This window comes from Podarcis vaucheri, assembly GCF_965113315.1.
Source record: "Podarcis vaucheri genome assembly, chromosome: 2".
Taxonomy (NCBI): Eukaryota; Metazoa; Chordata; class Lepidosauria; order Squamata; family Lacertidae; genus Podarcis; species Podarcis vaucheri.
Window position 1 is genome coordinate 54,961,184 of NC_138760.1, and position 16,618 is coordinate 54,977,801.

Here is a 16,618-nt window from a genome sequence, read left to right on the forward strand (position 1 = left end):
GCTCTCCAGGTAGGAGAGAGGTAGTTTGGATTCTTACCATAACAATACTACTAAGAGGTGTGCGCGCTGACAATCACATAAGCATATCCTACCACCATCTATTGGGATTTACTGGCAAATAACCAGATTAACGCTTTTACATTAATGCAAATAGCCAGTTCACTTTGGCATGTGATTTCCCGTCCTCTGGGTGACCAGCAAAAGGTGGCCTATCCAGCAGCTCCATCTACGAGGCCTTCTGCAATCTGTCGTGTGCTCCCAAGAATTCCATCCCATTTATTTAAATGAATACACCATGCTTGGATAATTGCTTTCCAGCTCAAAGTGCTTCTTAGCAACAGCAATCACTGCAGTTTCTAGGCACCAGCTGCAGGAATGTCATTTGAATGCCATGCCTTGCCATAAGGAGCAATAACAGAGGCCAGTTTGGACACACAGGTTTATGACATTGGTCTTCCAACCTCCCCCTTCTGTCACATTAAGCATTGTATTTTAGAACACAACTCCAGGTACAAGATTTGCCCCAAGATTTGCCCACTCCTGGAGCCCTTTATAAATGATTACATGATCTGAATTTTCAGTCATGGATGCACTTGTACACCCAACAGATCCCATGTAATCATGCTAGCATGCAGAGTTCCCTGTTGCCATTTTGGGGGGAAAGGGGAGTGTGTATTACCATGGGAGAGATTAATACAACCACTTGATTGCTGTCTACATGAACACAGCTGTGGACAACAGTGATGTCACAGTACTGACACTCACCACAAAATAGATTCTAGCATCTCATGAAAGCTCCAAATAATAAATAAATCTAATAATTTTTGAATACCGACTTGAATCCAAGGAACTCCTACCACCAGTAGAAGTTACTTCCATACATACAAATGGGAGTATTTCTAATACTTGCTGTTCCCCTACTTACACCCCACCATCCCCACTGCATCCTCCTGTACAACACTGCCATTCCAAAGTACACAACACCCTTTTACCTAGAAGTGGCTTTTTAGGAGGTAGAACAAGTTGGCACAGTGGCAGCAGGAAAATCCACTTACGGAACTCTGTGTTCTCTGGACTCAGATTAAATACCCACAAATTTATACACGTATTTATTAATAAATAATATTACTATAATAAATGAGTTGTGTCCAGTTGTTTAAGTGTTCAAACAATTTGTCATGCATTGCATCCAATCCAACAATGTGGTTGTGTGAGCAGATGTTCTGCTTGTGCCATGGAACTTCTCCTCAGTTTCCTCCCACATGCCCACATGCCCCCTAATCTGTCTGGAGGTTTGGGGGGAATCCCCAACACAGATCAGGAGGGGGTGAGGAGCATATGGGAGGATGGAGGGGAGTTCTCTTATGAAAGCAGACGTTCTGCTCATGCAGTGACTTCATTGAATACAAAGTTTTATCATTTCAACAACCCTGCTAGGTAAATAAGTATTACAGTACTATTCCCATATTGCAGAGAGGGACTCTGTCTCCATCTCAGAGATAGTAGCAGAAATGAGATTTGAACTGAATACTTCCCTACCCACAGCATATACTCTTAGCTACTATGCTGCACCATCATCATAATTGGCATGCCCTGGGTTTTTTTTTTTCTGAGGGAGGGCACAGTTGTAAATGACAATGCACTTCAGGGACATTTGTAATGCCAGATTGTATCTTGTGAAATGATTTTCGGAAGACCATGTAACAATGGATGGTTGCAAACTTATGTTCTCACCTGACTTGGTTTTAGGCGGTTCTGAGCAGAAGTTCAAGCCTCATTCCATGGCATCTGTCCAATGCAAGCAGTATTAAGATTGTGCAGCAGGTTTTGAAAAAATATGTGGTGTTTCAACACAAGTGTATGTTACAGTGGTGTATTGCCGTGTATGGACAGACCCTGCCCCCCAAAAAAAACCCCTCCTACAGCTAACTCATGCAGAGTGGAATTGATATGACTGGATAGAAGTTGCCTCCCTAAATAAAGCCACTCCTCTCCTAGTAAATGGTTTTTCTGGATTGATTTTTCTTCCTTTTGATATGTGAACTCAGCAGACAACCGAGCCTAGAGCCATCAAGGCCTTCCTCTGCTGTGTGCTGCTCCCCACCTGCTGCACATTCTTCACTTAGCACAACCCAAGTATGGATTTTTGGGCAAAAAAAAAAGGGGGGGGGAATTCTGGACTCCTAACAAGTCTATGATGTATTATGTATCTTGCAATATAGTATTGACTGTTCCAGATCTTTCCCATTTCTTACATAGATTTTTTTTTTATAATTCCCTTTTCTCCACCATGCTTCAAACACAAAACCTGGTGTGTGTGTGTGTGTTTGTGTGTTTGTGTGTGTCATGCATATACACAGACATCCACATACATTACCAATCATTCACTGGGCTTTCTTCTTGCTCTACAAATAATCCCAGTGTAAACAATCCTGACCTAAACCTCACCACCATGAGGTTCATTTCCACTGAACCTCCCTAGCATTCCAGTACCAGTACAGGAATGGCACATGGGGGCCAGCAGGGGGCACACTGCTGAATCTCATAACTCTCTGCCTCTCTGTGCCTATTCCTCACAGATGCTGCCTGCTCCTTCGCCCTCTCCAAGTGGGCAAACTGGCAAGAGCAAAGGTAAGGAGCCTCTACTTCCTTTATCCTCAGCCAGGCAGTCTGGTGCGGCTTTGGCCCATTAAATCAGATTGGGCAAGCAAATGGGAGTGGTGACAGTGGCAAGGAGGGGGTTCCATAGAGAACGCGCCCATGGCCTGCCCCTACATGCAAATCAAGCTAACACTGACACACAAAGCTACAGAAACTTTGAGTTGATTCCATGTTCTCAATCTAATAGAAAATGGCTGAAACCTATAAAGATTTCAAAATTCAAAGGCCATGCCTTTGCTTCATAACTCTCTTCCGCCTCCAAAAACTCAAGTTGTAGTTGCAATTCAAATGCATAAGGCGGGGGCAGGTTGAATAGCCTCTTGACTAGATATTTGTTGTCACCAGTGTCTGTGAGTTTTCTGGTTGATTAATTGTATATGTGTGAGGCTACAAAACCCATTGATTACATGTGATTGTCTGCAGTTCATTAACTGGCAAGCTGCCCCAGCGCTGTACAGAGAGAACAAATGAACCTTTCCATCTAACTTCTCTTTTCCTCTGTTAAGCCTCAGTAAGAGACAGGCTCTGGGCTAAGGAGCCTGTGGCCCTCCAGTTGTACTTGGACTCCGTGCCCATCAGCCTCAGCCAGCATGACCAATAGTCATGGATGATGGGAGTTGTAGTCCAGCATTGCCTGGAGAGCCACAGATCCCCTATACCAGTTGTAGGCAATTGGGCTCTAGGAGCTGGCTGGCAGCCAAGTGGGCCAGAAGTAAGTATGTAGGAGCCAGCCAGGAGTTAAGTTAAAGAGCAACAAGCAAGGACCACAGCAGCCAGTCAGGTGTGTAGTAGTTTAAACCAGACAGCAGTTAAAAGCATCCTTACACCAGAGACAAGTGGATAGCTCAGTTGGTTAGAGTGTGGTGCTGGTAATGCCAAGGTTGTAGGTTCTATCCCCATATGGGATAGCTGCATATTCCTGTATTGCAAGGAGTTGGAGTAGGTGATCCTCAGGGTCCCTTCCAGCTCTACAATTCTATGATGCAAAGTTGTAGAGACATAGACAGAAACTCTGGTGGCTAAGGCTTTTTATAACGCCAAGCCAGTGGACTGAAGAATTGGCCATGGGGTCAGCTGACTGAATTCTTTGTCGGGTTGGCACTGCAGTCTAGATAGTGCCCTTGAACCTCAGAGCTCACTCTGCTAGACTTTCAGTGGATACAGTGCTCTGGTGGTGAAGAATGAAAGGCATAGGAGCTTCACTAGTGGGGACCAGGGGTGCCAACTTGAATAAAATATTGGGGGAGGGCAGGTAAGTCCCACCCCACATAATCGATCACATGATACATGATACGATCACACATACTATTTGAATGGCAATGCCCATCAACTTTGAAGGAGATTTTTATACAGGGGGGGGGCATGAAGGGACCCTGCCCCTAGGAGTTGGCTCCATGGGGGGACCCATGGCTAGAATCTTTCAGGGCCGGTTTCTTCATTGCATTTAGTATATAAGGGCCCCTCACGAATGTACAAGGATGCATGCATTGTGTGACATGGCAATGGCTGTGCTGGTGTTCTTTTTAAAAATCCTAGTATATGTTCAAGGAATCGGAAACAGGAACTAGCTGTTTATTAGTGCTTGGAATTATTTTAGCCTTTAGTCACATTTATACAATTATTAATGTGGAATAAGTCAAATATAGAATATAAATAATCACCCTGAAGTTCCCATATCAGATAATTGTGGTTAAATGTGTTTTAAAAAGATATCAGATACCAAATCCAAAGCTACTGCTAAAAATTTTATATCATTATGAGTTCTGCTGCCTTGTTTACATTTGATTGCATTTGTTAGCTTCAAAGCAATTTAACAATAGAATAAAATACAAGCAGATAAAATCAATTAAAAGTAAATTTTAAAGCAGCATGCAATATAAAATTCTCATCCAGCAATACAATAAAAAGGATTAGTCCAACCACCACCCCACCAAAAGATGAGCACTAGAGTGGAGACTAGCTTAACTACCAAAGGCCTTGGTAAATAAAAATATATTAACCTGGCACTTAAGAACTGACAGAGGTGATGCCGAGTGTGCTTCTATGAGGAGAGCCTTCCATGGGCAAAGAAAAAGCCCATTATTGTGTAGATCCCCTTCATACCAGCCTCAGCTGAGGCACATGGCTATAGGCTTCTGGTGAAGGTGCCATCACCACGTTTCTCTTTATTTGGCTGATTAACCTTCTATGTCCTTTTAAATGTTTTTGTGAGGGGGGGTGTTATTGGTTTGTTTTTGTTTCTGTTTTTATTATGTATTTCCTGTTCTCATTTTGTACATTTATGTTGTGAACTGCCTTGTAATCTTTGAATAAAGGGCAGTATACAAACTTAATAAAGAAATAAAATAAGGACCACAGAGTCCAGGCTGCAGATCCTTGAGGTACATAAGTAACATAAGCCTTTATTGGTCAAACCCTGCACTATGAACCTAGAAGCTAACAGAGAGTTTTAGCTGGAGCTGACCAAAACTGAAGCATTATTGTGGGGGCAAGCAGTTGCCCTGCAAATCTTAAGCAAGATTGGTATTCATGTTGCCTGGCTTTAGGAGTTTACTTAATTGCTTCCAATGGGTCATAAAGAATCCATAAGCCTCCAGTGCTCTCTCATCCATAGGAGAGGAAACTGGATCACAGCCCCTGTTTTCTTACCACTTGGGGAAAGTGGGGGCCACCTTATGATGAGACCTTGAATATTTTACAGATAACTAGCCTTTACAGCAGTGTATTATACCAATGATTTGGAGTGTCCTTTTCACACTGTAATGTCCAAGATTATTAATATTTCAGAGTTCTACACAAACACAACTCCTATAGTGTTCACACCTCAGCTTCCATCCCACTCTCTTCACCTCTCCGGTTCCTCTTTGTTGATATCCCCAGATATCCTCCTTGTCTGATTTATTCCATCAAACTCCCCACTTCTTAGACATTTATAAATATTTTACTGTATAACACAACACTGTGTCAGAAGTTAGCTTCTAAGCAATCTCATTCTGCCATTCAACACAAAACAGCATGAGTGGGTGCTCACTGGCACTGTGGGTTAGGGTGGAATTGTTGTGGATGACTCATCCAAATGCAGTGTTTTGTTCCAGAAACAGCATCACTGCAGTATGTGGCCATGTCTATATAATAGCCCATGTTTTTCCTTGTTGATGCTGCACCAGGTTATCAAAACGTTAGATAATTCCACACCTAATTTGCATGGATAATTGCCAATGAATATGCACACAGACAAAAGTGTTTCTGTAAGCAGAAAGCCTGCAATCTGTAAAAGTGGCTTGATACCGACACAGAAATGCTTAGAGATCACATAGAAAAAAGGAGGGGAGGCTTTTTTCCACGCATGGAAGGATTCCATGCATTTGCTGTGTGGCCACAAATGTGAATCATGCAAAAATGTATGATACCTGCAAGAAGCAAAAGCAAATTTTACAAACTGAGCTGTGACATTTAGAATCTATACAGGAATGACAAAACTTTTTAGTTATCTTTATTATGTGTTCAGCTTTGCAGAGGTGACAGTAAGAAATGGATAAGGTACCTGATTAAGTGATTGGCATGGTATCTGATATCCGTAACAACCACTTCCTTAGGAAAATTCATGAATTCTTTGGTCATCCTTAAACGTAACATGAGCTAAGTTGTCTTTCTAATTTGCATGGGGTTTTTTAAAAATGAGGTTTTGTTCTATTTCAGCTATTGTTTCTCTTCAAAGATTGGAAAATTGTAAGGCCCACTGTTCAAAGGTTTCAGATGGCACATAGAATATATACATATGTCCAGGGCATAGTCCAACCACTTTTAAAGTGGTTTTAACAGAATATTTGAGCACTGACTTAAATCTCTTCCATGAGATCAATGGAACTTAAGTACGTTATAACTTTGACTAGTTCGTGCACACAATGAATAATTTATTACAGAGCAGGTTTCATCTCACCATGCTGAAGACTGGCATGGCAATAAACTTTAAACTGGATATTTTACTTAACAACAAAATAGATTTCTGGATACAAAAGAAGCAAACAAGAAAAGGGGGAAAGGAACTAAACAGACAGCTCAGGAAAGCCACCTAGCTTTCTGTTCCTAGGTACACTGACCCTTTAGTGGCTTTTCCCTCTAAATGCAGTGGTTGTTAATTAAAAGCTGTTTGACAGACCAAATGTTCCCATCCACAAGAATTAAAACCTCAGACACACAAGATATACTCTATGGGGCAAGTTCAAGAGATGGAATTGCTCTAACGAGAGAGCTTTGTTACTACTGTCACAACACTGGAAGACTTCATACAACAGTTGGTTTATTAGAAAGTTGCTGGACACTCTGCAGATCCTTAGAGAAACTTCTCAATAGACATGACTGCAAAATGTTCCTACACTGCAATGTTAGGAGGGGCATGAGCGTGAAGCAACCTAACCCCCCCCCCCCAAGAATCGTGTTTTGCATCACTCCCTGAGGTTCAGTAGAATGGGAAAAAATGGTTCCAGGCTGGCATAGAGTTTGAGATATATTAACCCTCTGTAGAACACACTGCATTTTTTGTCCCATTAGCAAGAGTGTTCCATCCCAACTTAACTCCTGTAATACAGGATGAGTTTGTTTTTAAATTCAGCAGTTTCCAAGGGCATTGTAGGTAAAGCATCTTAAAACAGCCTGGAAGCTAATGCTGAAATGTTGTTCCTTCTGAGTTGATGTCTTTCATGATCTGAGCTGCTGTAGTTGGTACCAGCTGTAGCTTCCAAATTGTCTACCTGACTTTTAGAAAACATCTAAAAGCAACCCTGTATCAGGAAATTTTTTTTATGTCTAATGTTTTACAAATTTTGTATGTGCTATAAGCCACCCAAAGTGGCTGGGAAACCCAGACAGGTACATGGGGTATAAATAAAACCACCCTCCTCCTCCTCCTCCTCCTCCCTACTACTACTACTACTACTACTACCATCACTACTGTCTGTAAGGGTAGTTCCAAATAGCTTGCATTTCAATATTATAGTTATAAGGAAATGAGCATCTATGCATACTCTGTGTCTGAGACTGAAAGCCACTATCTCTGCAGAAATAGAAATGGGCAGGGATTATCTTGAAACAAAAGCTACCTTCTAAAAATCCAGGTGTATCCTAAAGCCTAGAATCACTCCAATGCTTTTGATGAATAGGTTATTACAATACTTAGAGAGATAACAAAGTAGTCTGATGGCTGAACTGTGTACATTTTCAGAAAATAATGGAATCCTATTGGTGCCCTTTGTCTCCTTGGGCAGATTGTCAAAAATTGACCTCCAGATCAAAGGCATGACCAGAATGGAATTGCTAATTTAGCACTAATGAAATGATGACTGGGTTAGTGTGGGAAAGGGTTTAGATTACCTAATTTCTGATGTTGACTAAAAAATCAGGTAAGTGTATGGACAATGTGTACACTATATCTGAAATGATACAAGGTGGAAGGTGTGGACACTTACAGTTGAAATGGTGGTCATGAACAGTGGCGTAGCGTGGGGGGTGCCAGGGGTGCCGGCCGCACCGGGTGCAACATTTGGGGGGGCGCGTTTGGCCGGCCCTCCTCGAGGAAGCAGGAACCCCACTGTCCTCGGACCTCCTCCGAAGGCTGGCGGTGGGGCGGAGAGACCTCCTCCCCGCGCCAGCCTTCGGAAGGCTGCTCCGAAGCCTGGCGGTGGGGCGGAGAGACCTTCTCCCCGCGCCAGCCTTCGGAAGGCTGCTCCGAAGCCTGGCGGTGGGGGCGGAGAGACCTTCTCCCTGCGCCAGCCTTCGGATGGCTGTCCTGAAGACTTGTGGTGGGAGCAGTGGCGTAGCGTGGGGGGTGCAGGGGGGGCCTGCCGCACTTGGCGCAACATCTGGGGGGGCGCGGAAGTGACTCGAGTGCTAAAATCCACGGGTTAGGGGGCGCAAATTACTTGCTTTGCCCCGGGTGCTGAGAACCCACGCTACGCCACTGGTCATGAAGCCCATATGAAAGATGTTTTTTCAGTGAAACTTTAATCCTCAACTACATCCTGATTAACTCCTATCACTAGACTGGAAAGCAACAACAACTCTAAGATAGCTGGAAAAACTGATGGCCAGTACTCCACTCTGTTTCAAAACGAACTTTTTTTTTTGCCAGAACTCAAACACAAGGTGGGCACATTGAAACTAATCCCATTATCAGCTCTTCCAGAAACGAGAGGGTTTTTTAATGGGTTTTTTAAACTGTGCATCTCTCAATCACATTCAGAGTATGTGCACCAGCTCTGGCATGTCCTTGGCAGTGATGATGTTGGCATTCATACTTCGTGTGTCATTGAGCAACACACAAACTAAGGAACATTTAAATGTTATTGCTTCTGTTTTTTAGAAGTTACTGCATAGGCAAGGACTTTCTGGTGGCCTTCCCATTTCAAACACCCATCTGGTGTTCTTATAAATACAAAGCAATGCAAAGTTCCTTGTATGCTGGAGTCCTTAGTGGAGGGTCTTTCTGCATTTACCTTTTATAGGGACATAATTGCTGGCTTTTGGGGGGATTTGTTCGGCATTCTTCCACATGTTGTTGCCATGATTCATCTGCTGTTCCGGAACAATATACTAAAACCAACAACACCTTTTTCCTTTACTGCAAAAAACCCTCAACATTTGTGAAAGATCTGGAATGCATTGTCAATATTTTCATTTGTGTGGAATGTGCTTTCTATGTGGAAGGGTTGGGGATTGGTAGGTGTGGTTTGGGAGGCGTCTGTTGTACTGTTGCACCTTGACCAGGGCAAGCTGCCAATTTGGGCTGGGTGCTGTTTGGAGGGGAAAATGGCAGGCAGCAATGGGAGTTCTGGGATAAGCCATAGCTCAGACAGACACCTGTAATCCTTCTTGTCTGACCTCTTCTAATCTTCTAGGCTCCCTCAATATTAGAATTCTAGAATCCTATGCATTATATCCCCCCTACAAAGGGCTATCCCCAGTTGCATGCTCATAACATTTACTGGCTGGAGCAGGCTTCCTCAACCTTGGCCCTCCAGATGTTTTTGGCCTACAACTCCCATGATCCCTAGCTAGCAGGACCAGTGGTCAGGTATGATGGGAATTGTAGTCTCAAAACATCTGGAGGGCCGAGGTTGAGGAAGCCTGGGCTGGAGGAATGAGAGTATATAAGGGCTATGACTACACTCATGGAGCTTTTCTCAATTTGACTGTGCCCCCTACCATTAGTGTGGAAAGGAGAACCCTCCAGTCACTGTCTCTAGTAACAGTGACATGTGACCAAAGGTGTGGACAGTCAGCTCCAAATGCACTCCTAAAAATGTTGGATCCAGCCAGGGGTGTGGCACTGTTTTCTGGCACCCAGGATGGGGGCGGGTGCTCGTGGGCAGGGGTGGGGTCAGGGCACAGAGGGTGCTCTGTTTTGGACTAGGACCTGAGAGAGTAAAGGTAAAGGGACTCCTGGCCATTAGGTCCAGTCATGGCTGACTCTGGGGTTGCGGCGCTCATCTCGCTTTATTGGCCGAGGGAGCTGGCGTACAGCTTCCGGGTCATGTGGCCAGCATGACTAAGCCTCTTCTGGCAAACCAGAGCAGCGCAGTTTACCTTCCCACTGGAGCGGTACCTATTTATCTACTTGCATTTTGACGTCCTTTCGAACTGCTAGGTTGGCAGGAGCAGGGACTGAGCAACGGGAGCTCACCCCGTTGCGGAGATTCGAACCGCCGACCTTCTGATCAGCAAGTCCTAGGCTCTGTGGTTTAACCCATAGCGCCACCCGCATCCTTAGGACCTGAGAGAGATCAAGGTTCAAATCCCCCCTCAGCCATGCAGCTCATTGAGTGACCTTGGGACAATCTCCATCTCTCAGCCTAACCTACCTCACATAATTGTTGTGAGTACAAAATGGAAGAGGTAAAGGTGCTGTATACACCACCTTGAGAAGCTTGGAGGAAAGATGGGATATAAACATAAAAGTATAAATGTAAGTTCAAACCTCTCTTGGGGTGTGTGCAGAATTAGTTGCACAGTTTATCTAGGCCCTTGGCTTCATCACACAGGATCCTTGTCATTTCATTCTAGGTGTTATGTCAGGCAAGAGGAAACCTGAGATTTGAGCCATGCTTCAAGTTTGAACCGTGACTAATAACTTCTATTTAGAGCCGGAAGGTAACAAAGAGCAGATCACTTCTGACAGTACATTTCCATGCTCAACGTTTTCAAACCACATGTAGCAAAAGGGCTATTAAATATTGACAAGATTACTCTTTGTCATGTAAGAATGAGCATCATACTAGGAAGAATATAAACATCTGCCATAATGTCTATCCAATAGCCACATTTGTACGATTGTCGATTTTTATGGTTAATGAAGCTGTGAAAGATGGGTATGGACATGCAGTCTCCCTGACCCCTTCATCCCTTCTGTTGCATGGTTTGAGAACTCAGGTTTAATGCAAGTCAAGATTATTGTGCCAAAGTAAAACAGGAGATGGGGAGGAAAGAGGTGAGAGGAGAATATGCATCCACAGCACTTTTCCATGATAGGGATCAGACAAATGCAGCAACTGAGTCCTATTGGCCCCCACCTGTGTCTTACCTAGGGGCTCATGGTCAGAATATTCTAACTATGCATTAATCATGCAGTTTTCTATGACTGATTTTCAACCTTCATGGAAGAGTTCCATTGTCTTGGAGCGCAAGAGGAGCTCCATTGGTTCAGACCAAAGGCCCATCTAGCCCAGCATCCAATTCTCAAAGTCACCAGTCAAATGCCTTTGGGAAACCCACAAGCAGGACAACAAGCACAACTGCAGTCTGAATTATTTAGCAGCATTTCGAATTAGTAACATAGGATGACTGTCATGGGAAACTCTTGAGGAAGATACCAGTGACTGTTGCAGAATAATCGCAATGCTAAATAAGAACACACCTACTTTTCAAAACACCAGCAGAAGCATCAAGGCCAGTGCATGAATTTTGCCTCATATTACTTCACATGGCATTCGTGTGCAATGGGTCATAATGCAGTTCCCTATGCAGACCTTCTGTGTTTTTGGTTTCGCTGCTTGTAAGCATCTTTAGACTCACATGGTGAGCAGCTGTTCTTGAATGGCTCCTACTAGGACATAATGGCAACCTGCTCATGGACCAATTCAAAGAAGCTTCTGTTTCGCTGCTGCTATAAATGCTTCGACTCTAAAACAGCCTTCATAGGCGGGTCAGGCATGATATTTCAGCACTCGCCCCCATTGCTCTGTACCTAATCACCACCACCCTATACAGAATTCCTGTCCTCTGGCGCATCAATCATATACTGGTATCAAGGTAGTGCAGCCTAGTGGCTAAGCAACTCAGCTGCAAATCAGGTGGTTCCTGGTACAAATCTCAGTTCTGCCAACTCACTAGTTGACCTTTTCCCTATGGAGGAAAGTCATTCTCTTTGAGTCTCAGTCTCCCCTTCTGCAGTATGGGGAATAATAATACTGATTTACCATACAGGGTTGTTGTAAGAATTATGAGTATATAATGTGTATGAAGTGCTCTGACCATCTAAATGTGCCATACAAGTGTTAAAATGTTATTTCCAAATTAAGATACATATATATAATTATGCAGATTCTGTAATATAAAATGAGCACTGGTTTGGTTTTGGTTTTTACTTGTAGTGTTTAGAATTCACTGCTGTGAGAGATGGATTTGGCTGTGAGAGATGGATTTGGGTTTTTAAAAAATATTTTTTATCCAGCATTCTAGGGAATATTACTCATTTGCCTGAGTGGTCAGTGTATTATTCTTCATTTCTGTGATTCATTACCTTGGCCCTGCTACAACAACAACAACAGAAACCCAAACCTTGTGATTTCATAGCGTATCTTCCTTTTTCTAGCCCTACTCAGCTCTTCCATAGTTCTTAAAGTTGGTTCCTGGCTTGAAGTTTACAGGGCTTTTTGCTATTTTTAGGATATGGAATTAAAAGAGCAACTAAAGCTCTCATGCTGTCAATCTCCTGGGAGTCAAGGCAGGGTTGTTTACTACAGGATATTATTCTAGGGCTTTGTCCAGTCCACTTTTAGATGACACAGTTGATAAGGCTTCTGTTTCTTCTCTTGGGAGAACTAAGAACTCACTCCAGGCATCTTCAGAGGAACTTCTCTTATATCAGTCTAGGAAAATGGGCTTTGAGACTGTTTTGTTACAGCTGCTGAGTATCATTGCCTCTTCTTATATGTTATAAAGCCATCTTTTCTACCAGAATCTTCCAGGGAGGCCGCTTGGCACCGCAAGCTGTTCAGAGGAGATGATTCTGGGACAAAATAAGTGAGGCCCTCATCCTCTTTTGTGTGTGTGCTTTAATTCTGTTTCTATTTTAGGAGTTGCTCTTTACTACAGTAATCAGCCCAAAAGAGCTGTCGCCCCTCCGCTCTTGCATCAGCTCCGTACGCCTGCTAGATCATAGCCTTGCATGTTCTGTGATTCCAGGAATTTTCACAATCTTTGGCAGCCTCTGGAGACATTCAATATTTTCACAGGATTAGGGTATATAGGGTATATAGGCAAGCACCTTTTGACTACACAATGCACTAGCAGTCAGCAGTTAAAGCAGGGCAGGCGCCAGACTTTGGGAAGCCTTTGGCACAGTGCCGATTATGAGCCCCCAACACATACATCACAACTAGGGGCAGGACCCAGTTCTGATTATGGTGGCTGCAGTGGTAGCTGCCATGTACTTTCTCTGCTGCCACCACTGCTGAACACTGGGCCCCTGGATACATTTCAGCCGTGGCAGGTGGCAGCACTTTTGAATAGGAACCCATGGTTGGCTCCCATCTATAGTGCCACCCACCATTATGAATTACTCAAAATGCAGTGCCCCAGCCCATATAGCTACCCGGAAATCGATGCATTTCATAGATCTATGGTCGGAGACATTACAGTTTGGGTAAGTTAAAATGGCAGGCAGCCCCCACAGAGGGGAGCTCAGTTTGGCTCCCATTCAAAAGCAGCACTGCCATTTCCCTCTCAAAAGCATCTGTGGGTGGTGATGTGATCAGGCTGGTGAGGGGCCCTTCCACCCTCCTGGGTCCTTAACCAGGGCCCAACCTGGCCAGCTGCTGGCACCAGGCAGAAATAAAAGTACTAGATTAGTGATGTTCTTCACACATCCCCAGAGCAAAAGTATTTATTGCAAATGAAAGAAGCAACCTCCCAAACTGGCCTACCCACTAACTGCCAGAATGATACACAGAGTATAAACTCAACACTACTTCTATTTTACAGCAGAAAATAATCTAAAAGTAAGATTTGATTAGGGACGCGGGTAGCGCTGTGGGTAAAAGCCTCAGCGCCTAGGGCTTGCCGATCGAAAGGTCGGCGGTTCGAATCCCTGCAGCGGGGTGCGCTCCTGCTGCTCGGTCCCAGCGCCTGCCAACCTAGCAGTTCGAAAGCACCCCCGGGTGCAAGTAGATAAATAGGTACCGCTTACCAGCGGGAAGGTAAACGGCGTTCCGTGTGCTGCGCTGGCTCGCCAGATGCAGCTTTGTCACGCTGGCCACGTGACCTGGAAGTGTCTCCGGACAGCGCTGGCCCCCGGCCTATAGATGTGAGATGGGCGCACAAACCCCAGAGTCTGTCAAGACTGGCCCGTTCGGGCAGGGGTACCTTTACCTTTACCTTTAAGATTTGATTGATGTTAAAAACTGAAATTTTAAAAACAAATCTTAAAATTAGTCTTGAAACTAAAAATCCACCATAAGGTGGTGGATACTGGAGAGCAGTGGTCACTCTTGCCTAGGCGCAGTTACTCCTGCCTGCTCCCATCTTCCTGAGTTGAGTCCCTGGCAGTGGCAGTGCTTGCTTGCTGGTGGACTAGATGAGCTGGTGGTCTCTCCTAGTTGTCTCCTCCGAGCTCATCACAGGCAGTGCTGTTGGGGAAAGCCCTTGACTGAATTGAGCAAGCAGAGAGGCAGCCAGAACAGGCCATGCCCTCCTGCTAGCATCACAACCATTTCTCTGTTCCCATGGCGTGTGCTGTCCCTGCTGCACTGCAGCAGTTGTCTGAGCAAGCAAGTGCCAGGCTGAGCGGTGAGTGAGCAGGGAATGTGATATTGGAGGACAGAGCTGTGTGTGCCATGTGGCTGGCGTCTGCCCCTGAAACAGACTTGCACCATTAAGTTAGGCTTCTGCCCACAGGCACAATGGAGGCCTCATTTTCCCAATATTAAGTACAATTCTCCCATAGTTCTACTTCAGTTTGTGGTTTTACTTCAATTAACAAGAATTCATCAGCATTTTAGTGTGAATGTCTCCTAAACTACACATTTTTCTGTGCAGTGTTGCTAGTATACTCATTTCTGCAAAGCACTTTCCTCTTATGTGATACAATTGGTATTCCCCCCCCCCACTAATACATGCATTTGTATACATACTTTACCCCAGTATATTCATTTTTGTACATATTAGTTGACTGGAGAACTGCATTGCAAAATTCAAAGAACTGCAAATTTCAAAGGATGGCTGATTTCGGTTCCCATATTTTTTTGGAAACTGGTGAATTTGGTATGTTTGCCTTTGAATGTGAAAAGAGACTGATTTCTCCCCTATCCCTACCTATGCCCATTGTTGAAGTAAGATTCAGCTGGTTGGCGTCATCTTGTTTTTTGCCTCAGGCCACAAAATGTCTTGGGCCAGCCCTGATAGTTCTAAAGGAAACAAAACAACCTCCATGCTCACTTGCTAGTGCCAGCCAAGAACAACAAGTAGCCGTAACTGGAAGCCTGATGATATAGGGTAGGCCTTCTCTGTACTCCTGAAAATGTAGAGAAATGGTGCCAGACCAGAGTCCTTAGCTGGACCTGCTGAAGACCTCCTTCTTTCAACAAGCATTTTAAGTAAAGATCTTTCCCAGACTGCATCTGTATTGGAATGGTTTTTAAGATGATTTTATTGTTTGTGTATTTGCTGCCCTTGACTTCTTTGGGAGAAAGGGCAGGATATAAATCTAATGATTAGTAATAAAAAATAATCATAGAATTATTTACTACTACTACTACTACTATTTTTCTCTGTGCTCCTGTTAATCTCAGCTCTAAAGTAGAGGAGGCATCAATAAGATAACCTTCTGATGACCTCAGTGGGTGAGAAGGCTCATAGGGAAGAGGCTGTTTCCTCAGTTATACCAGGCTGAGTGTCTAAAGAACCACCAGCACCTTGAACCATGCCCAGAAGCAAAACAGAAACCAGTCCAAATGGATGTGAGAAGTGGTGTTATATGCCTTCTCAGCACCTGTCAAAAGATGAACTGCTGCTTTCTGTGCCAGATGAAGTTGTTGAATCTACTCTCTTCCAAACTGGTCTGCTCTGCTGTGCTGTTCACATTTTCTGCAGATATCACCAGTCCTGATTTTCACCTCCTGTTTTGCCTATCTTTCGTGAAGGCTGAGAAACTACCTTATTTCCCCAGAGAAGCAGCAGAAAGCAAAAGCCAAGCCTGTAAGCTACAGGTGGGATGGAAGGCCAGCCGGGGGCAGGTGGGGTGTTTGTGGAGGTGAAGAGTAGCAATTCCCATCCATATAAGATTCTTTAAGTGAGGCCTGTCTAACTTGTGACACTATAAGTGAAACGTGGCCATGTAATTTAGCCTGCCAGGTGCTTGATATAAAACCCCTGTTTTGAACTCCCAAACTAGCAGTCAAAAATGGAATGTGGAGTCTTCAGTGGGCCAATTTCCATAGCTGCGCTTGGCTTGGTGGTTGTGCAGACTTGCTTTAGACGTTTTGCTGAAGCTCCCAGGACGATGCTGTGCTTCAGTGCAGCAGTTCACAGGGTCCAGATAAGGGGATCACCAGGGCTCAGCACCAGCAGGTGTCCTTGGCAGGACTGTGCATTCCTCTTGCATGGCACAGATGTGCCACTCTGCCCTTGCATTGCTCTGGCAAGGGAGGGAGGGAGCACAGGCAGCCTCCTTGCCTACATTCCTGGG

At 44.3% G+C, this 16,618-nt stretch overlaps 1 long non-coding RNA gene across 1 annotated transcript in view; it reads left to right on the forward strand.

The window, feature by feature from the left end:
• The window catches only part of LOC309526815, a 40,520-nt gene that overhangs the window by 19,937 nt on the left and 3,965 nt on the right, over positions 1-16,618 (forward strand). The window contains exons 2-3 of the long non-coding RNA XR_014216953.1: positions 2,580-2,631; positions 10,720-10,806. This is a non-coding gene — a long non-coding RNA (uncharacterized lncRNA). The remainder of the gene's footprint in view (positions 1-2,579; positions 2,632-10,719; positions 10,807-16,618) is intronic.